At 28.7% G+C, this 24456-nt stretch overlaps 1 pseudogene; it reads left to right on the top strand.

Annotated features, from left to right (window-relative positions):
• The first annotated feature begins 2506 nt into the window (after positions 1-2506).
• Positions 2507-20983, top strand: LOC136204042 (LRR receptor-like serine/threonine-protein kinase EFR; annotated as a pseudogene).
• Positions 20984-24456: the final 3473 nt, after the last annotated feature.

Consider the following 24456-nt stretch of genomic DNA (forward strand, 5'->3'; position numbering starts at 1 on the left):
ATCGATCGAATAGAACTAAAGATAATTTTGTCCAAAATGGATAAAAATGTCTAATTTGGTGAGATGGAAGTAAAATGGATTAGATATGTAAATGTACCTCTTGAATTGGGCTAGATTTATAATTTGTCCTTTTTTTTATTTTTTTATTTTGATAGTAATGCTAATATTTCATTAAATCATAAAATTGTAAGTACATAAGAGACCAGTAAGAAATAAAACCTTACATACATATAGGCAAAGCCTAATACATAGTCCATGAAGGAAAGAAAATGACTATTAAAAGCAAAAAAAAAAAAAAGCCATTAAAGGTACATTAAACATAAACAACATTTGAACTATATATATATAGATCGTAACTCTAAATTCGCCGCAAAGCAACTGTAGTCCAATCTTCAGCTTTTGAACAATTCTGAACCTTCGGATCTGATTCCTTTCTTTTGCAACCATGTAGATCCTGTAATCTACGGATAAGATCTACCGTTTCTGTCCTTGCTAAAACAGAAAAGTTACAAAAACAGAAAGTTTAAACATCAGACGCAGTTCAAACGATACAGAGATATGATGAAATATATAGAATCCAACTAAAAAACCGACACAAACCAAAGAAAATAACTAGGAAAACAGGAAAAATGAAAACAGTGGGAGGAGAAAGAAGCAAGACAAGCTTCCTTCTTCCTCCTCAACTAAACAGCAGCAAAGATGATGAGAAGGGTTTTATGTTAGAATAGATAGAGAAAAAGAAAGTATATATATATAATTACATACTAAATTGCATCCGAGAAAAAGGTAAAGGTGAGATTGGGTAAAAAAAGGGTAGGAAAGAATGGAAGATGCTCTGTAGCAGAAGCAGACACAGTATAAACTCTAATTTGTCCTCTTTTTTATACATGTAATGTGGAAAAAGAAATACAATAAATAAGACAAACAAAATAAAGACTACATCTTTCATTACAACCGTATGAATATTATCTGCTTATCACAATGTGGAAGTTTCCTCTTTATTTCCACTCAATTCTCTTGGCTAACATTTTTTCCTTTTAATTTATATTTTTGCACTATTGAATAATTGATGACTTGATTTAAATTGGTCAAAAACAAAAATAAATAAATAAATAAATAAATAAAAATAGCCAAATATAAGCAATTGGATAACATAATTTTAGTGTGTTACGTAAATAACTAGAAATAATTAACAGAAAATATACAAAACATGCTATTTTGTTTATAAACTTGTTTCAAACGTCCGAGATAAATCGATTCAAATTGACTTTACTTGAATGGGATAAATCGATTCAAATTGGACAAAACATAAATAAAAGCAAAATAGGAATGAAATTTCAATGTTACTTTATCACTGATTGATTGCCTTACACCGTTAACAATAAAATTTTAGTGTGTTATTAAAATAACTAGAAATAATCTAATAGAAAATATACAAAGCGATGTCAGTTTATCTACAAATTTATTTGAAATGTCCGATATGCTAGTCATATAACCACTAAACTAGTCTGTTTAAACTTTTGAAACTTTTAAAATTGATCTTGTTCCAAAAGATTAAGGTTAAAGTGCTTTCTATTATTACTTTGTTTTTGTTAGATGTTAGTTGATAACTGATTACTTTTTAGGTTAGCTGATTTGACTAGTTGATTGTGTAAAATCGTTTAGAAAAACTTAGCTGATTGTTAATGGTTGTTTGTGTAAAATGATAAATAAGAACATAATAAAGTCTTTATTTGAGGTTAGATGGTCATAAATAGAGGTAAAAAGTCATTCAAAACAGATGGTAAAAAGCCTTTAATTTTTCAGTTTTTAGTTCATTAAGCCACTAATATTTTATTTGGATACATTAAGTTTCCGTTTTTTTGTTTTTTTTTTTTAATTGCATTAAGCCCTTACTTACGAAATTAGTTAGTTCTAAACATTTAATTTAGTAAAAAAATATTTGCAATTTCATTTATGTTTGAAATTATATTTTTTACCATTTGAAATAAGGTTTTATGCCTATAATCACATTACACACATAAAAGCCTATTTTCAACTGCTATAAAACTGTGAAAAATACATATTTCAAATACAGGTAAAATAAAAAATTATTTATTAATTGAATTTTATGTTTACAATTATTATTTTTGGTCATTAGATACTTAATGTGATAAAGATTTAAAATAAAAACCTTAATCAACCAAAAAATAAAAAAGCAGACCTGATAATGTTTTTTTTGTCAAATAAATAATAATAAATAACAACAAAAACAACATACTGAACAGTTTCCTATGGATAATTTAAGCATTATCTATAAAAAAAAATTCAGTGGTCAAGTTTGCTAAGAAGTGAGGTAAAGGCAATAATAGGACATTAAGGAGTTTTTATTTATTTATTATTTTTACTTACTACTTCAAATTGGAACTATATACATGCAGTTTCAAATCCTTTTATTTTATAGCAATTCCACAACACCTCCATGGGGAAGATAAATTCTTTCTCGGTCATAATTATTTTGTGTTTCATGTGTTTACTGAAATGCATAGATGAAAGGAAAGCCACAAGTAATATCAATACTGATGAGGATGTTTTACTTGCCTTGAAAGTTTGTATCACTAATGATCCTCAAAATCTGTTAGCATCAAACTGGTCTAAAGATACATTAGTTTGCAATTGGGTAGGTATTACTTGTGGAACTCGTCATCACAGAGTTACGGAGATACTATTTGAAAACATGGGATTAACAGGGATCATTCCTCCACAAATTGGAAACCTTTCATTCTTAGTCACCTTCTCTTTATTCAATAACTCATTCTATGGCTCTTTGCCTGTTGAACTTTCCAATTTACGCCGATTGAAGTTGTTTGCCTTGACATATAATCTTTTCAATGGAACTATCCCCTCATGGATTGGATCTTTCTCCCAACTTCAGTTACTTGATCTTGACGATAATAACTTTGGAGGTTAATTTCTTTTTTCCCTTATTTGTACATTTTTCCATGTAAAAGCATTTCAATATGAAGCTTAACTTTGGAGATTTAGTCTTAACGTACGACAGTACAATTTTAAACTTAAGGTCTAGTAAATTGTTCAATTTCAAGCTTCATTAACGGAAGATAATTTTTTTCTTCACCCACTAGAGTGAAATGACAGTATTTTTTTTTTAAATCTCCCTTGACATAAATAATGTTTTAATGATGGAAATATTTTCATATATTAATTTTCATGTATCGTTACAGGTGGCATTCCCATACAAATATGCAACTTATCAAAGCTCCATCATCTTTACTTGGGAATCAATAATATTGAAGGTCAATAGATCTATTACGAATAATTGTTTATATTACTCATAATTATAGTCTTCACTTTGATGGTTGGATTTTTCCATAAATAATCTAACATGCAACCTTCCATCAAATACGTTTACTTATATTTCTGCTTTAGAATTCGTGTCTTTGAGCGTCAACTTATTCATTGGTCCAAATTCCTTCTTGTACAAAAAATTAAAATTTTAACCTTGTCTTTTAACAATTTCCAAGGAGATTTACGTTGGTAATCTCACCATACTTCAAGAATTATATAGAAAAAACACATTCATTTCCTCTTGAAATTTCATCGAAGATTATTACTATAGAAAAAACAAGCATGATGTGTTTGACCATTCTAATTTTGATGTACTGTATTAAGTTTCTGATCTTTTAATTTTGGTAATGTTAAGCCCCTGATAACCAAAAGAGTCTAACTTTTTCATAAAACTTAACAAACAAAGTGTTATTTAATTTTCATTTATATGTATGATATGGTTATAGAGAAATTACTTAAAAAATTTAGTTCAATTTGTAAAAAAAAAATAATAATTTCAGAAACAAATAAAATGAGTGACGCTCTGGTAAATGAGTTAATCTCATTTTTATTCATTTATCTTTTTTTTTTCTAGAAATTTGATCCTCAAGTCATGCTTAAACACTAAATATTTGTTTGATTAAATATTGTGCTTTCTACATCAAAAAATTATTTTTTTATAAATCTTATTAGACGTAAATAAAATTTATTGAAATTTCATTGGAGTCCATTACTATGGAAAAATGCATCACGAGGTCTCTCAGCATTCTAATTTTGATGTATTAAGTTCTGGATCTTTTATTTTTAGTAATGTTAAGCACATGATAACTAAAAAAGTCATCTTTTATATAAAACTCGACCAACAGAGCGTAATTCAATTCATATGCGGTTGAATTTACGTATATAATACTTTAAAAATATTTTTTATATATGTGTGATGTGGTTGTAGAGAAACTAAAAAATATCTTATTTCAATTTGTAAAAAAAAAAATATAATTTCAAATATAAATAAAATGAGTGAAGCTATGTTAGCTGATGTTTACAATTAACTAGTTTGAAAATTAAGGTACTTAATCTGAATTTTTTTTTTTTTGACATACATATGAATCTCCTTCAAGGTTTTTTATACATCATTATATTGAAAATAGACGTATCGACTTAAAAAGTTTTTGAATTTGTATTCGAAATCTAGAAAAGAAAATATAGCACATTAAGGAAAAATAGAAGCTAACCAAAGAAACATATTCCATCTATATATTTGTTATATTTGATCTTTATAATTATTTTTTGTAGTTGTTGATAAAAAATTTCAATAGCAAAGTAAGTGGATTGGGATATTTTATCTCCAACAAAAGTTCTTATAACTATAAAATGTTTTTGTGGAAATCAATAAAATTAAATTTCTATACTCTTAAGAATTAATGGAGTATAATGAACCGCTCATTATACTCTTTTATTAAATTCTCTTCTATTGGAGTGAGTTTAATATATTAAGCACTTATCAACCACTCAATGTTTATTAAGCTTTTAATTATATATATATATATATATATATATATATATATATATATATATTGTAAAATAATATAATAGGTTTAATTAATTGGTGGATCCATTATGATTGGGTGGTTATAGAGTTTAACATTGGAGCTAGGTAGTTTAATAAAATGAAGTTTAATAAATGGATTATGTGGCATGTATATTGAGTAGTTGTGAGTATCGACCATTGGAGATGCTTAATGAATAATTTTAAGTTTAATGGAATTGCATAAATTATTGGCTTAATAGACATCCAACCCCTTAAACTTTTAACTTTTTTTCACATCGCCCCCTCAACATAGGGGACTCAACCCCCTCAACTTTTCAAAAACATCACATATAGCCCCTTACACCCATATGTTTGGTCAAAATATTGACCCGTATAGAAAACGCGTTTGACTGTTGACCACACCAATGCCACGTGTCATTTTTTTTATTAAATTTTTCCAAGTGATTATTGTATGCGAGGTGTTGTCGCTGTTTGTCGTCGCAGCCTTATCGAGGTGCTGAGGTTGGCGGTAGTGGTCGTCGAGGTGAAATCACTTGGAAAAATTTAATAAAAAAGTGACACGTGGCATTGGTGTGGTCACAGTCAATCGCGTTTTTTACACGGGTCAATATTTTGACTGAACATAGAGGTATAAGGGGTTGTATGTGATGTTTTTGGAGAGTTGAGGGGGTTGAGAGGTTGTCCCCTAAGTTGAGGGGGCCAGATGAAAAAAAGTTACAAGTTTAGGGGGTTGGGTGCCTATTAAGCCTAAATTATTAGAGGAATTTGGTTATACAACTCAAATAGAGGATTTTCTAGCAAAAATTGACATGTGTTGTATACATCACAATATATTAACAAGTTAAAAAATCATTTTATTTATTTGTATAACAATTTTTATATGGACGGTCCATTATATATGTTAAAAGATCTGATTTATTTAATAATTTATCGTAGAAATGAGTCAAATTTATCGTAGAACTTAGCCAAATTAAGTCGAACAGTTAATTCACCTATGAAAGATTTAATTGGCATTGTTGCTGCATACAGATAACAGGTATTTGTAGTTGCATATTCTACTTGCAATTTCATAAATAAATAAATATATATATATATATATATATATATATATATATATATAAATGAATTAAACTAATCATTTACAAATTTATCTTTTCATTGTTATAGGAGAAATTCCAAAATCCATTGGCAATCTTGTAAATTTAGAGACATTAGCTGTGTTAAGAAATTCCATTGGTGGTCAAATTCCTTCATTTATTGGAAATCTTACCGGGCTAAGGATTCTTGACTTAAGAGAAAACAACTTGACAGGTATGTATTTGTACTCGTAGATGCTAAATTAGAATTAATTTAAATCCAACCTTTACTATTTTATGAATATGTAAGAAATTTCTGTTAGTAGTACTTGATTATGAGGTTAGTATTTTATATCAAAGTATTAAGTCTCGACACCTACTTGCGTTTACATATTTAAAAGGCTTAATACATATTTAGCCCCATGTACCTGTCTAAAAAACTTAATTGTCCACCTATGTTTTGAAAAATTCTATTTATCTCTTAAACTTGCTTAAATAAACACATGTGACTCTCTGAAATGTACTTATTAGCCTCTGAACTTTCTTAAAGTGATCATATGTGAGTATGATCCGGTTCGGTGCATAAACAGAACTAAAATGAAAAGAATTGAACTGAATAACATGGATGTTTATAAATTACATTGAATTGAAATGTAACAATTAATATTTCATTCCATAGTAACTAATAAATATTATATGTAATTTATCCAACCAAAATACTAAAAGTTGTATATATGCAATAAATATTCATATGTTTCAATTGACATTTCGAGGGCATAGAAGGAAAAGTTGAAAACCTATAGTAATTATATATTTGTGATAAGGTGTATTCTATGGTTACTTTGTTTTTGACAAAGTACCATTACTTGGCGTGTTTTCACCATTGGATGATGGAGCATAAAATTAATCCAACTTCCCTAACTTCCTTGTATGTTTATATGTTTCAGTTTTTATTGAAATAGAGTTTTTAGGTTTTTTTTAACTTTTATCCTTCCATGCCTTCCGCTATATATATATATATATATATATATATATATATATATATATAGTAAAGGCTATGGTTACTTTGTTTTTGATAAAGTAACCCTTAGTTTGTGTGTTTTCACCATTGGATTAATTTTATACTCCATCATCCAATGGTGAAAACATACCAAGTAATGATACTTTGTCAAAAACAAAGTAACCATAGAAGGCACCATATATATATATATATAAATAAAAGAGAGATCAGGTGTGACACATTTCTTATGGTGTGACAAGCTTTATTGGGTGACAATGACCAATTTTGTAATTAACTAGGGGAATGTGTCAAATTTGTAAATAAAAGAAAAGAGAAAATTATTTTATTTCTTTTCTTTAAAATGCATTTTTGCGACTTTTCTAACCTCGTTTTTCAAAAAAATTTATACCGTTGGACTCGTCTTAATTAGACGGTGATTTTAAGATCCCAGAAGCTCAGGTAAAAAAAATTCCGGTGAATAGAATCCGGCAATTTGTTTTTCTGTGAGAAAAAAAATGTCCAGAAAAATTTTCAAAAAATTCCACAAAATGTAAAACATCATTCTAAGAAACTTTAATTCTTGACTCAAAGTGAGATTCCTTACGGTTTAGTCCCAAATCAACGGAATCCGGCGATCAGGTGGGCGTTTTTCGGCGAGAAAACAGAAAGTACCCAGAAAATTCTCAAAACATTCCAGAAAATGTAAAATATTATTTTGAGAAACTTTAATTCTTGGGTCGAAGCATGATTTCTTATGGTTTAGTCCCAATAAAACAATTTCCTTAATTTTATCTATTTTACATGTTTCAACAATTTATTGGGTCAAAACCGTAAGAAATCTCATTTTGAGCAAAGAATTAAAGTTTCTTAAAATGATGTTTTACATATTATAAATTTTTTTGATAATTTTCTGGATACTTTTTGGTTTTACCTTTCAGCATTATGTGTTGCAATATTTTGTTTGAACAATATAACAATTCTGTTGGAACAATATAAATATTCTATTGGGATAATATAACTATTCTGTTGGAACAATATAGTTATTTTGTTGGAAGAATATAAGAATTAAAATTATTTTCTAAATAATATAACTAATATAAATTTGAAGATACTATATTAAATAGTAAGAAACAAAAATGAAATTGAAGACATAGATAATAAAATTGATTTGGAACAATTGGTAAACTGATTTATTATGTTGGAACAACATAAGTATTATGTTGGAATAATAGAACTATTTTGTTGGAAAAATTTGTACGCTGATTTATTCTGTTGGAACAATATAAGTATTATGTTGGAACAAATGGTACACTGATTTGGAACAATTTTGTACACTGTCGGAACAATGTAAGTAGGACAAAAAACGTGAACAGAAAATTATCAAAAAAATTCAAAACATGTAAAACATTATTTTAAGAAACTTTAATTCTTGGCTCAAAATGAGATTCCTTACGGTTTTGACCCAACAGATTGTTAAAGAATGTAAAATGGATAAAATTAAGGAACAAGTATTATTGGGACTAAACCGTAAGAAATCTTGTTTCGTCCCAAGAATTAAAGTTTCTCAGAACAAGGTTTTACATTTTCTGGAATTTTTTGAGAATTTATTGGACACTTTTTTTTCGCCAGAAAACGCCCACCCGGATTCCGTTCACCGGAATTTTTTTTACTTGAGCTTCAGGGATCTTAAAATGACCGTCTAATTTAGACGAGTCTAATAGTATAAAAAATTTCGAAAAACGAGGTTAGAAATGTCGGGAAAATGTATTTTAAAGAAAAGAAATAAAACAATTTTCTCTATCCTCTTTTTCCTTTTATTTACAAATTTCCCACCTTGCCTTTTTCAATTATCATCAAAACTACATAGTTTTGTTATGTCACACAATAAGCTCCTTGTCATATCCTAACCCCTTATCGCACTGAATCTCACCCATATATATATATATGCTCATCTCTTTCAATTGATACCGAAGCTATGATAGATAAAAGTTGAAAACATAAAAATAAAAAATCGATTTGGTTATTGAACCAAACCGAAAATTGAACTGATTGAGAAATAATAACCGAATCGAATTGAATTATAGTTTGGTTCGGTTTGGTCGATTCATTTTTTGCTTCAGTTTTGCTCACCCTAAAAGTGATTTATTGGCTCTGTGAATTTGCTTAAAATGTGTACACTTTTCAATTTTTCTAAAATCTTTCCTACCAGATTAATAAACCACTTTAAACAAGTTGAGAGAATAAATAGGACATTTTAAAAGTATAGAGAGCCAATTGAATTTTTTAAAATATATTAGTACACCTATTTAAAATCACTGAAAAACATAGCATTAGAAAATACAGAATTAGGATTGAAATGATAGTTTTATTTTTTAAGAATTTCCCTTAAAATAAATTTAAAATAAATAGATAAATGTTTTAATAATGGGAATCATATGTTTCTTCACTTCAATTTTTGAATTTTGAACAAATAATTTGACAGGTGGTCTTGCGCCAATTATGTTTGCCAAACTTCATGTTCTGGAAGAATTATATTTGAGTTCCAACACATTTAGTGGTCAACTTCCTTCTACTTTGTTCGCATGCAAGAGGTTACAAATTTTAAGATTGTCTTACAACTATTTAGAAGGAGATTTACATAGCGATTTTGGGAATCTCACCATGCTTCAAGAATTAAATCTTGACTTTAACAAATTCAAAGGTACGTATACTATTCCTTTCCTCTTGAAATTTCATCAGAGATAATTACTATGTAAAAAAGCACCATCAGGTCCCTAATCATTCTAATTTTGATATATTAAATTTTCGATCTTTTATTTTTGTCATGTTAAGCCCTAATAACAAAAAAAAATCAAATATTTACAAAAAAAACTCGATTAACAAAGCATTATTCAATTTTCATTTATATGTGTGACGTGTTCTAGAGAAACTATAAAAAAATCTTTTTCCAATTTGTAAAAAAAATGTATAATTTCAGACACGAATAAAACGAATGATCCTCTATTAAATGAGTGAATCTCATTTTTATTCATTTATTTTTTTCTAGAAACTTTATAAAAACGATGCCAAAGTATAAGTGTTACTGAAAATGCTATAGAACCGTCAAGAAACGAAGTCGCATTAACTTTTGTCATCTTACAACTTCCATGGTGATAAATTATAGTGAATTACTATACCCAGCTCCAATTCCACACTTCCAGCCCCGAAAAAAGACGTTACCGCCCTAAATTATATCCACTAAGCAGCTGTAATTATTGGATTTGAAATTCATGTGAAATTTAGTGAAAGGTACATGAAATTAAATTAAATTGTATGAAAGAAACCTTTATAGTTTTTTTATTATTATTATTTGAATGTTGGACATGAACCACTTGTTTTTGGTATATATTATAGGTATAAAAGTTCAGTTTTATGATATTTTAAGAAAAAATCTGTGTGTTTGACAAAATATGAATAAAAACCTATTTATTGAGATTGAGAGATGAAATTCACATTAGATAAAGTATATGATTAATTTGGTATAAAATAAACTTGTGATATTAATTTGATTTTCAACTTGATATTTATATAAAATTAGTTCAAAATGACAAGTGTTAACATACAAAATTGACATGTAAAACAATACTAATTATATAGTAATAAATATATTTTTCTGAAGTAATATCAAGCAAATTTATTCTCAGGCAAATTTATCTTGAATCCATGCTTAGAGACTAGACATTTTTTTTTGACTAAATATTGTGCTTTCTACATAAAAATCTTTTTTTATAAATCTTATTAGATATAAATAAAATTTCGAAGGTATTTCTAACATTCATTTGATCTTGAAATTTCATTGGATATAATTACTATGGAAAAAAGCATCCGAGGTCCCTCAACATTGTGATTTTGATGTATTAACTTCGTGATCTTTTATTTTTAATCATCTTAAGCCCATGATAACTAAAAAAAAAGTCTTACATCAAAAAATAAAAAAATAAAAATAAAAATAAAGTCATCTTTTACATAAAAACTCAATTAATAGAACGTTATTCAATTCATATGCGTTCGAATTTTCATCTATAATAGTTAAAAAATAATTTTTTTTATGGTTGATGTGGTTGTAGAGAAACTATAAAAATCTAATTTCAATTTGTAAAAAAATATAATTTCAGACATAAATAAAATGAGTGAAGCTATGTTAACTCATGTTTATAATTAACTAATTTAACGAACAAGGAACTTAATGTGATTTAAAAAAATGAGGGCTTAATATGAAAAACTTAGGCAAGTTGACATACAATATGAATCTCCTTCAAGGATTTTATACATTAGTATATTGAAAATAGAGTAATTGGCCTAAAAAGATTTTGAATTTTCATTTGAAATCTATAAAAGAAAATATAGCACATTATAGAAGCTAAACAAATAAGCATATTCAATCAATATACTGCTATATTTTAAAAGGCAAAGTAAGTGGATAAGGATATTTTATCTTCAGCAAAAATTCCTATAGTTATAAAATGTTTTTGTAGAAATAAATAAAATTAAATTTCTATAGCCTTAACAATTAAGAATGAGTAATTTTATATTTAATAGAATTTAAAAAATTATTAGAGGAATCAGGTTCTCTAACTCCAATGAAGGATTTTTTATACGCAAATTAACATGTGTTGTATACATCACAACAAATTAACAAGTTAAAAAATCATTTTTTTAATTTGTTTATCAATTTTTGTGTGGATGGTACTTTATATACGTTAGAAGACCTGATTCCTATTATAATGTATCATAGAATTGGGGTAAATTTATTGTATCAATTCTTTTATATCTTTAAAAAAAAATATATACTCCCTATATTCTAGGTGCAATAGACTCATATAAATGTGTTCTAGTAATATGCAGACATTGTTTTTAATTCAAAATTTGGTCGAACAATCAATTGACATGTGAAAGATCGATTGACATGCTGCCGGATAGCATAATTTCTATGACTATGAACACAAAAATTGAATAGATATTTTAAATTCATGCCTAAACTATAACTCCATATATAGCACCTAGTTGTAGTTACATATTATACTTAGAATCTCATATATATTTAAAACAAATGAATTAAACTAATAAGTTACAAATTTATCCTTTGTTTGATTATTATAGGAGAAATTCTTAAGTCCATTGGTAATCTTATAAATTTGGAGACATTAGGCGTGGCAAGAAATCCCATTAGAGGTCAAATTCCTTCATCTATTGGAAACCTAACCAGGCTAAGGGCGCTGTACTTCGGGGAAAATAAGTTCACAGGTATATATTTGTACTCGTAGATGTTTTAAAATTAATTAAAATCTAATCTTTATTATTTGGTTATTAGGTTGCTATTTTATATCGAAGTATTAAATTTTTATACCTACTTGCATTTACATACTTAAAAGGTTAATTATATCTTTAGCTCTCTAAGAAAGTTAACTGTCCATATGTTGAAAAAGTTCTATTTACCTCCTGAACTTGCTTAAAGTGGCATATTGACTCTCTAAAATATATTTATTAGCCCCCCTGGACTTTCTTAATATGATTAGAGGTGAGCATGATCCGGTTTGGTAAAAATCAAACTTAAATAAAAAGAATCGAACCGAATAACATGGATTTTAATAAACTGAATTGAACCGAAATGTAATTCGGTTTTGTTCATGTTTGAACCGAACACTCACCTTTCCATCTAAAAAAAACGTTACTATTTTATGTCAAAATATTAAATATTAAATACCTTCTTGCATTTACATACTCAATAGGCGTAATACATTTTTAATTCATTATACTTGTCCAAAAAAGTTAATTATCCAATGTATTTTAAAAAAGTTCTATTTAACCTTGAACTTATTTAAAGAGACACATTGACTTTATGAAAAAATATTTATCAGCTCCCTAAACGTTCTTAAAGTAATTAGAGGTGAACATGGTCTGGTTCAATCCAAAAACTGAACCGAATAACGTGGATTTTTCTAAACCAAATTGAACTGAAATGTAATTTGGTTCGATTCGTTTCATGTTTGAACAGAACACTCACCTTTCTTTAGTAATTTGTTTCAAAAAAATTTAAAGTTTCATCCACTTCTAATTCTATTAAGTTTATCTTTATGTTACATATATAACAATTAATATTTCAACCCACCCATGAGAACTAATAAATATTCATATCTAATTTATCAATGAAAATACTAAAAGTTGTATATATGTAATTAAATATTTGTATGTTTTAATTGATATTTTAAAAGCAGGGAAACAGAAGCTGAAAAGCTATACAATATGCTTCCCTAAGTTTCTTGAATATTCACCGGTTTCAATTGATACTAAAAGCATGATAGATAAAAGCTGAAAACCTAAAAATAAAAAATTGGCTCGGTTTTAAACCGAACTGCACTGATTGAGAAATAAGAACTGAACCGAGTTATAGTTGGGTTCAGATTGGTCGATTTAGTTTTTTTGGTTTTTTAGTTTTTTTTTTTTTTTGTTTTTTTTTTTGGGTTTTACTCACTGCTAAAAGTCACCTATTGGCCTGTGAACTTGCTTAAAGTATACATATTTTAAGTTCTCAAAATCTTTACTTAATCCGACATATGGAGGTTAATAAGGCAATTTAAATAAGTTCAGAGGGCAAATAGGACATTTAAAAATATAGAGAGGTAGTTGACTATACAAGGGGCTAGGAATATATTAGGCATATTTAAAAGGGTAATTAATTTATTAGTTCCTATATTTTGACAAAACACACTGTTTAGTCCTGTATTTTAAAAAACACACGGTAAAGTCCCTAATGTTTTTCTTGGTGAACTGTTTAGTCCCTAACGTTTTTCTCGGTGAACTGTTTAGTCTCTGTCGTTAGACTCTCATGAAGATTCTATTAGTTTATTTGGATTTGCGTTATTCTTTTCCTTTATTTTCCTTTCCTTTAAACTCTAATGCATTTGAAATCAACTTTGAGTGATCTTCTTCTTGATTTTCTTCTTAATCGTTCAAATTCGTAAGCATTGAGTCTGTTCTTTTTTTTGTTCTCCATACAAATAGCTTCTTCTTCTAAATTGGATTTCCTCTTCTGAAGTTTGAAGGTAAATAGTAAAAGATAATTTAGTCATTTCCGAAGTCATAAACGGTAAAATAATCTAACAAACAGACGGAAGGACTAAACAGTTTATTGAGAAAAAGGTTAGAGACCTTACAATGTGTTTTTAAAAATACAGGGACTAAACATCATGTTTTGTCAAAATATAGGAACTAATAAATTAATTACCCGATTTAAAATCATTGGAAAATATTGGAAAATATAGCATTGGGATTGAACCAATCAAATTTCCAATCATGTATTAGGCATATCTTTATTAAAGGGTGAAATGAAAGCTTCTAATTTTCCTTAAAACATCGATCAATTTATTTGTGTTCGAATTTTTGTCGATAAAAAAAATTAAGTAAAAAATTAAAATTTCAGAAATTCATAAAATGAGTAATCATCTAGTGAATCTCATTAACTTTTGTCATCATACCGTTTTCTATTTGAAGTTCATGTGAACCTACTGGATTTCATGTGAAACTTATATGAGATTTAATTAAATTTTTATGTAACTGAAGCTTTTATAATTATTTAAAAGTCGCTTTAACCACTTGTTTTGGATATATATTATAGAATAAAAGTATAATGTTTGACAAAAAATATGAATAAAATACTATTTTATTGGGATTTAGATGAAGTTTCCGTTAGATAAAGTATATGATTAATTTGGTCTAAAATAAAATTTTCATATTAATTTGATTTTTAACTTGATATTTATATTAAATTAGTTCAAAATAAAAAAAGTCATTTATCATAGAGTAAAAAAAATATGGTAATAAATGTATTTTTATGAACTAATTCTTCTTACAAGTATTATGGACTAATTGACAACTAAAATTTATTTTCAGCCATATGTATTTTTCTGAATTAATTCTACTTAGGGAATAAATCATTGTTTTGATTAAATGTTGTGCTTTCTATTGAAAAATGATTTTTTTTCATAAATCTTATTAAACACAAGTAAAATTTCGAAAGTATATATAGCATTCATTTGACCTTGAAATTTCATTGGAGATAATACTATCCAATAAAAGCATCCCGAGGTCCTTGATCATTCTAACTTTGATGTATTAATAACTTCTCGATTTTTTATTTTTGGTCACGTTAAGTCCCTGATAAATAAAAAGTCATCTTTTACATAAAACTCGGTTAACAGAGCGTTATTCACTTCATATGCGTTCGAATTATCATTATAATAGTTAAAAAAAATATATATTTTTTATATGTGTGATGTTGTTGTAAAGAAACTATAAAAATCTTATTTCAATTTGTAACAAAATATAATTTCAGATACAAATAAAATGAACAGAACCGAACTGAAAACCTAAAGACCGAAAAAACCGAACCAAACCGGACCGAATTATATTTTGGTTTGGTTCGGTCCTAATTTTTAAGCTAGTTTGATTTTCGGTTCTATTTGGTTTGGTCCGGTCCAAAACCGAACAAAACCAAACCGAAATACAATATGTACTACTCTTAATTTTAAGGTCTTAAATTAATTAACTAATTATATATAGAAAAGAAAAAACAATTAAACATGTTTTTTTCTCTCTCAACTAATTATATATACAAAAGAAAAACTAATTATATGATTATTTTTTTATATAATTATTTAGTTAGTGAAGGTACAAGTAGTTATAGGTCTCTATTGCTTTGTTTGGTCCAAACATGAACCAAACCGGACCGGACCGAAATAATTCGGTTCAATCAAGATCAAACCGAATTATAATTTGGTTTGATTTGGTCCTAAAAAATACAGGTAATTTGGTTTGGTCCAATTCGGTTTGATTCGATTTTTGGATCGAACCGGACCATGCTCACCCCTAAGTGAACTTATGTTAACTGATGTTTATATTAACTAATTTGACAACCAAAGAACTTAATATGAACTTTTAAAAATATTGGGGGCTTAATGTGAAAAACTTAGGCAAGTTGACATACAATATGAATCTCCTTCAAGGTAATTTTTATACATCAGCGTATTGAAAAAAGAGTAATTGGATTAAAAAGATTTTGAATTTTCATTCGAAATCTAGAAAAGAAAATATAGCACATTAAGGGGAAATAGAAGCTAACCAAAGAAGCATATTCCATCCGTATATCTGTTATATTTGGTCTCGACAAATTTTTTTTTTTTTTCAGTTGACAAGAAGTTTCAATAGGCAAAGTAAGCGGATAAAGATTTATCTCCAACAAAAGTTCCTCTAGCAATAAAATGTTTTTGTAGAAATCAATAAAATTAGATTTTTATAGACTTAAGAATTAACAATGAGTAATTTTAAATTTAATGAAATTGTAGAAATTATTAGAGGAATCAGGATCTCCTACTCAAATGGATAATTTTTTATACAAAAATTGACATATGTTATATAACTCACAACACATTAACAAGTTAAAAAATCATTTTATTTATTTATACATTAATTTTTGTGTGGACGGTCCGCCATATATGTTAGAAGATCTAATTCCTTTAATAATTTATTGTAGAACTGAGCCAAATTTATTGTATCAGTTCTTTTATTTCTGTAAAAATATACACTCCTTTTGTTCTAGGTGCAATACGCTCAGCTAAATGTGTTGTAGCAATAGGCAGATACTTCTTTTAGTACAACATTTGATCGAACAATCAATTCGGATGTGAAAGATTTGATTGACATGTGGCAGATATCATAGGTTCTATAACTATGAAAAGAAAAATTGAATAGATATTTTAAATGCATGCATAAACTGTAACTCCATATATATAGCACCTATTTGCAGTTATATATATAACAAATGAATTAAACTAATCATTTACAAATTTTTCCTTTGTTTGATTATTATAGGAGAAATTCCAAAGTCTTTTGACAATCTTATAAATTTGGAGATATTAACCATACGGAGAAATTACATTAGTGGTAATATTCCTTCATCTATTGGAAATCTTACAAGGCTAAGGTTTCTTGATTTCGGAGAAAACAAGTTAACAGGTATATATTCATATATATATACATTTGTTTCAATTGATATATATATGATGGATAAAAGTTACAAACCTAAAAATAAAAATTTGGTTCGATTTTATTTGGTTTAAATCGAAACAAATCGAACTGACTAAGAAACAAGAACCGAACCTAATTATAGTTTGGTTCGGTTTCATCGGTTCGATTGTTTGGATTTTTAATTTTTTGTTCGGTTTTGCTTCCCCTAAAACTGATATATTGGTCCTATGAACATACTCAAAGTGTACACATTTCAACTTTTCCAAAATCTCTGCTTAATCTACCACATGGATTTTAGCAATTTTTAAGTCACTTTAAACAAATTCGAAGGGTAAATATGACATTTAAAAATATAAAGAGGTTGTTGACTACTTTAAACAAGTACACCGAGGCTAGGGCTTTATTAGGCCAATCTAAAATCACTCGAAAATATAGCATTGTTTGTGAAACAATAGCCATAAAACCCTAATAAATTAGGATTGAACCAATCAAATTCCTAACCTTGAGAATCATGATTTGGAAGTTTGGAAGAGTGAAATGGTATGTCAGGTAAATTACACCCATAGCCACTGAACTTTATCAATTTTCATGGTATAACTATTGAACTTTAAAATGTAACATAAAAGTCACTGAACTTTACACTTTGTTACACCTGTGTCCACTAAATTTAAACTAACTCCTCAAAATGACCTTTAACGACCTCAAAATGAAATTATTCAAGAATTAAAGTTGTTCAGAATAATATTTACCATGAAACCACATTTTGTATTTTCCAAAATCACAAGTTTTGGAAATTTCTCTCTCTAAAAATTCACACTCTCTCCCAACCAAACAACACCTAAATGACCTCAAAATTAAAATTTTCAAGAACTAAAGTTTTTTAGAATATAATTAATTCTTGGAATTTTTATGTTTAGGCCGCCAACAGTCTTTTTGAGCCTTTGAGTGGCCATAGGTGTAACAAAGTGTAAAGTTGAATGACTTTTATATTACATTTTAATGTTCAATAACCATACTGTAACTGGCAACGTTCAGTTACCATGGGTGTAATTTATCCATGATATGTCATGTCTTTTGATATGCAGCTAACCAAAGTAAATTCAAACAAACATATTCAGAATTCATTTGGAAATGAAAACTAAAATTTACAACTAATAATATCAATTACAACGTTTTTACCTAAACAAAAAATCTCAGACTTTTATGAAAACCCTCAAGTATATTTTTAAACGAATAATCAACTTGTGTATTATTGTTAGCTCTAGCTCTTGCATTATCTAATCTGTGAGTATAAATTGATAATGAACTCATCCATGCGCATGCATGATTATGGTAAGCAACACAACTAAACATTTGATCAAAACAATGAAAAAGCTATACATGTCTTTATGAGTGTTAAGTTGATAATGTTTAAAGATTAAAAAAAAACAGAATAACACTAATACAATCATAGTTGAATTTGGTTCCAATATCTTCCTTAAATTTTAATTGAATTTTTTTATAAACACAATTTTAATTTCTAATTTCTCAAATGAATTGTCATTACAGGTAGCATTCCCTTTGAAATGGGTAACCTTGCTTACCTAGAGCATATGTCGCTTGGAATTAACAACCTTGATGGAATGCTTCCTTCCAGCATTTTTAATATTTCAACATTAAGAGTGTTGGCATTGGTTTATAATCATTTCTCAGGCAATTTTCCTCCAAGTTCTGATCTTCATCTTCCCAATGTCGAGGAAATTTATATTGAAGAAAATAAGTTTCATGGTCATTTTCCCATATCTCTCTCTAATGCATCAAAACTCATTGATATGGACTTGGGTTCAAACATGTTCTCTGGCTTTATTCCCTTTGCTCTCGGGAATTTAAGAAACCTTCAATATCTCAACCTATGCAACAATCGACTCACTAGTCAATCTTTATTGACTTTATTTTCCTCATTGGCCAATTGTAAAAATTTAACATATTTAGAATTGGGTGGTAATCCATTGAATGCTACTCTACCAATTTCCATAGGAAACCTATCTTCTTCCCTTCAATATTTCCTTGTGTATGCTTCTGGATTAAGAGGAACCATTCCCAAGGAAATTGGCAACTTAACTAGCTTGATTTCATTGGATCTAGGAAGTAACAATTTAAAAGGATTCATTCCTAAGACAATTAGAAAAATGAGGAAGCTTCAAGTATTAGATCTTGACTCAAATGGAATCCAAGGGCCCATACCTTCTGAATTATGTTATTTACAGAGATTGAATGAGATAAATTTTGGAGAAAATGAACTTTATGGAAATATTCCTTCTTGTTTCGGTAATCTCACTTCGCTTGGAAAGCTCTATTTGGAATCCAACAAACTTAATTCTATTATTCCATCAACCTTGTGGAGGCTTAAAGATGTCCTTGATCTCGACTTATCAACAAATTCATTAAGCGATGATCTTCCAATAGATATTGGCAATTTGAGAGCTATTATATTACTTGATTTTTCTGAAAATCAATTATCAGGTAGTATTCCATCCATCTTTGGAGGCTTCCAATCTCTAAAGCATCTCTCTTTATCTAATAATAGATTGGAGGGTTCCATTCCTGAATCATTTGGTGATGCTATAAGCTTGGAATTCATGGATTTATCATTCAATAATCTCTCAGGAAAAATGCCCAAGACCCTAGAGAAATTAAAATATCTCAAGTATTTTAATGTGTCTTTCAATGAATTACAAGGAGAAATTCCGAATGGAGGCCCATTTATGAACTTAATAGCACAATCATTTCTAGGAAATAAAGCACTTTGTGGGCCACCTAAATACCAAGTCAATCCATGCAGAACTAGCAATCAGAACTATTCAAAGAAAATCAAGATAGCACCGGTTGTAATTGGAATAACGGTTTTGGCACTTGGAATTGTTATTGTTATCCTAATTTGGTATTCGAAAAGGAAAACAAGATCGTTGACTGACCAAGTGAATTTTCCACATTTAGGAGTATGGCAAAGAATTTCTATTCACGAGCTTCAACAGGCAACAAATAAATTTCATGAGGTGAACTTGCTTGGCAGAGGGAGTTTTGGTTCAGTATATAGAGGAACTCTTTCAAATGGCTTGTTAGTTGCAGTTAAGGTTTTCAATTTGGAGTCAGAAGGAGCATTCAAGAGTTTTGCTGTGGAGTGTGAAGTACTACGTGGGATTCGACATAGAAACCTTGTGAAAATAATCACGAGTTGTTGTACCTCTGAATTTAAGGCTTTGGTCATGGAGTTCATGCCTAATTGGAGTTTGGAAAAGTAGTTATATTCTCATAACTACTTTTTAGACATTTTTCAGAGATTGAACATAATGATTGATGTTGCATTAGCAGTTGAATATATTCATCATGGTTCTATGAATCCTATTATTCATTGTGATTTGAAGCCCAGTAATATCCTTCTAGATGAGGGCATGGTTGCTCATGTAACTGATTTTGGAATAGCAAAGTTGGTCGGAGAAGATCATTCTTTCATACAAACTATAACTCTTGCAACGGTTGGATACATGGCACCAGGTGATGTTTGATTTCTGCATATATATTATATTTAAAGTAATAATTGTTTGTACGAAACTGACTATATCAAATTCTTATACAGAGTATGGATCAGAAGGACTTGTTTCTATAAAAGGTGATATTTATAGTTTTGGTATTTGGTTGATAGAAACTTTCACAAGAAATAGGCCTACAGATGAGATGTTTAATGAAGATATGAGTATGAAGCAATGGGTTAAAGAGTCATTGTCTTCTGGAGTTTCTCAAATTGTAGATCCCAATTTGCTTTTAGTGGACAAACGACACTATTTGGCTAAGATAGATTGCACATCTTCAATTATGAACTTAGCCTTGAAGTGTTGTGCAGATGTACCCGAGGAGAGGATTAGTAGCAAAGATATTCTAAGTGCTCTCAACAAGATCAAAGTTAAACTTTTCAATGATGTTCAAAATGCTTAATAAGTATGTAAGCATTCATATATTAAAATATATCAACAAAAGTGTTTTTTAAATAATCAACAAAAGTTAATTTATTGTGCTAATGTTACTTAATTTACTTTTATTCTAAATAAATTGATCTTAGACCCTGGATTTCATTTTAGAAGGCAATGATTGACAATTTAAGATTTCAGAGTCTTATGTCAATAGTTTACAATTAAGAAATTATACAACTCTTATAAGCAATATTTCTTTTATATAAAGAATATCATTAATGGGCAATATTATAACTTCATTTCGGTACTTATCAGTGACAATATCATATTATATGAGAAGTTCTTGTATACACCATCACATATAGAATGTAATCTGTGTGCGGGGTGTATATTATAAATTTTTTATCAATGTACCCAACATATATTATAATTTCTCATCTTTAGGGGTTCAGATATAGTATGTGCAAACAAATACGGAAAATGATAATCGATAACCACTATTTTAATTCGGATTTCGATAAATTAGCCCTGTAATATATTCTGTGTATGTTCTCCCTCCTCTAATAACCATATTTAAATCAGAGGTGTCAAAATGGTTAATGATGTATTTAACAATCTGTTTAACTGGTAATTAAACGAATTACGATGGATCCATAATAAACCTATATAATAAATAGGTCTGATCGCAAGTTTAATTGGGTTGACCGATTAACCCATTTAATGATTTGTGAAAAAGGCGATAAAATCATGAAAAAATAATAATAAAAAGAGAAAACTGAAAAAGTGCAGGATGTACTCATTGGTACAATCAAATCAAATCATCCTATACATTTATATATTTTTAAGGATTATTTTCTCTCTTTCTTTACTTTATGTTTGAGCTAACTTGGCTACTAAAGATCCTAATTAAGACTTCAGATGGGAAATGAGAGAAGTAACTAGGATTAGGAAAATACAGTTAACTCTACCTCTGCCTGCTTTTACCAAAACCAAATGCCTCAACATGACAAAATAAAGGTCATAATCTTACGGAAAAAAAAAGTAATACAAAAACGAAAGTTCATAAGATAACACCGAACTATTTCAATGCTTAGAGAGACAATTCTTATTAATATATCGATCCAAAGGTTAATGTTAAACAATTCAGGTCCGTTTGGTAAAGGTATAATGACATTTTTAATGACTTTTACCGTAATTGTTAAGTCCAAAATATACCTAAAATATCATTAATATTTACATCAGTTTTGCTATGAAATCGTGTTGATTATATCTATTTAGAGTCTTTTTACGTCCGAATATGTTTCTTTCATGCAAGGTACCTAAATATTTGGTAAAATCCAAATAGGAACGAAAAGAGGTCAAAAACGAAGGAAAAACCCTACGAAAAGAGTAAAAGACGAAGAAAAACGAACGCACCAATACAATGAGATGGGAACGAAGTTAGAAACGGGAAAAATATTCCGAATCTCGGTTGAGATTCCAGGTCGCGACCGAGATTCCCTATTCTCGGTCGCGACACGCCAAATCCTGTCACTTCTCCTTTCCGTTCTGAACACTTAAAACTGCTTCCCGAATCTCGGTCGTGATTCTGGAATCTCGGTAACTTCTGATTTCCTGTCAGCACTCATTTCACATGTTTAAATTCAAAGAAACGCATCCGTTCGGGTGGATAGAAACGTCTCTTCACAACGGACATGACTCTTCACAACGGATACAACCCTTCAATCACGACTCTTCAACATCTATAAATAAAGAGTTGATTCAGAGTTGAATATATGAGAGTGGGATTATTAAGATTATAGTGCAGACTCAGAAAAGAGTCAGAGATTAGAGTTCATTTATGTGAAGCAAACTTGCCGTACACAAGATTGTTCTTAGTTAATTACAAACACAGTAGCAATTAGATTTAGTTTAAGATCTGTTCATATTAGTTTACATTTTGGTAGTAGAAGTACCCGTCTCTATTCCGAAGATTCACCGAGAAGATTAAGTAGCGGATTCGACCCACGAGCCTGACAAACTCTAACGAGGTTTGAGGAAAGGATTGATGACCCTGGACTCTCATGTCGTTTGAAAGCTTCCATGCTTTTTATTCTCTGTAAACTTATATCAAATTCATAATTCATCTAATAAAGTTCATGCAATTCAATAAATTTTTATGTAGCACTTCTGTAAACGATCGAAAGTGGGTTCTGATGTTTTCATTAAAACGTAGTTAAATTCAAAATCATTACAAGGAAACTTTGTTGAACACTTAGGCAAATTAATTCTTATGCAAATAAGTGTTAATTTGATTAAGGTAGCAATCTATCCCGACTGTACGAAGATTGTCTGCGGTTCAAAGCCTTTTAATTGAAGGAGTTTACGATATTACACTTTTATAATAACACAAAGTTTAAAGTTGATTTCATTGCTTAATGTAAACGAACACAATAAATCTCTTATTTTAAACACTAACGTTTTTGTTTTGTAATTCATATTCAAAACATAATTGATTTCTAACATTCTACATATTCTAATCTGATTCTTATTAATTCAATCTCAAAACCAAATCCAATTAAACGATTTTCCATATTATAAACCTAAAACGTGAATCAAACTGAATTAAAATAAGTTTTTGTTGAAAAAGCTTTCCCTGTGGGATCGATATCTTTTTATTACTACAAGCGAAACCGTGCACTTGCGGAAATCGCTCAACAAGTTTTTGGCGCCGTTGCCGGGGAAACGCCAAATTTTTAACAAAAATTTATATTTTTCGTGTTTTATTTCGAATCTAGGTTTATAATATATTTATTATTTATTTTTATAGTTTTTTTTTTATTTTGAGGATGGTCGCTAGGACTAAATCCTCGTTGTTATTTAGCGTTTGAAATTAGATGTTTGCAGATAAACAGAAAAAAAAAATCCAAGTTTTCTCAAGAAGATAAACTAGAGATTTGATCATTTATAAATTCATAGAAGGAGTCTACAGAAAAGAAATTCAGCATGCAGATACATCATAGAAGGGAAATTCGAATAATCTCTTCCAAAACACCTTTAAATCTTTTCTGTAAACTTAACCCTTCACCAAAACATCATATCTCTTTGTTAAGAAAATTATTTAATTCGTACACTAAACCAAAATAATTTCCCTTTTTACCACTTCCTTAAACACCTACATTTATCTCTCTAAGAAACAGCTGATCAACTCTTCTCAAACAGATGAGCAAGTAGGATGAAATTATCTTATCCGCTAGGAAGGAATTGTATACTTTTAATATAGTTTTGAAAGTTTCGGATCATGTGCGTAGTTTTTGTTCGTGCACAAAACCAGAAGTTCAGACATTCAACCGAAATCACTAGATCCTTACTTTGAGAAAACGCTAAAAAAAGCGATAAAAAATGCTAAAAAAATAAAAGAAAAAAATAAACAACCAAAAAAATATATATATATATAATAATAATAATAATTTCAAAGTTGGGGGTACAGTTCTACTTTCTTTTATTCCTGCTTGAAAT

The sequence above is a fragment of the Euphorbia lathyris genome, chromosome 8 (assembly GCF_963576675.1).
Source record: "Euphorbia lathyris chromosome 8, ddEupLath1.1, whole genome shotgun sequence".
Classification (NCBI taxonomy): domain Eukaryota; kingdom Viridiplantae; phylum Streptophyta; class Magnoliopsida; order Malpighiales; family Euphorbiaceae; genus Euphorbia; species Euphorbia lathyris.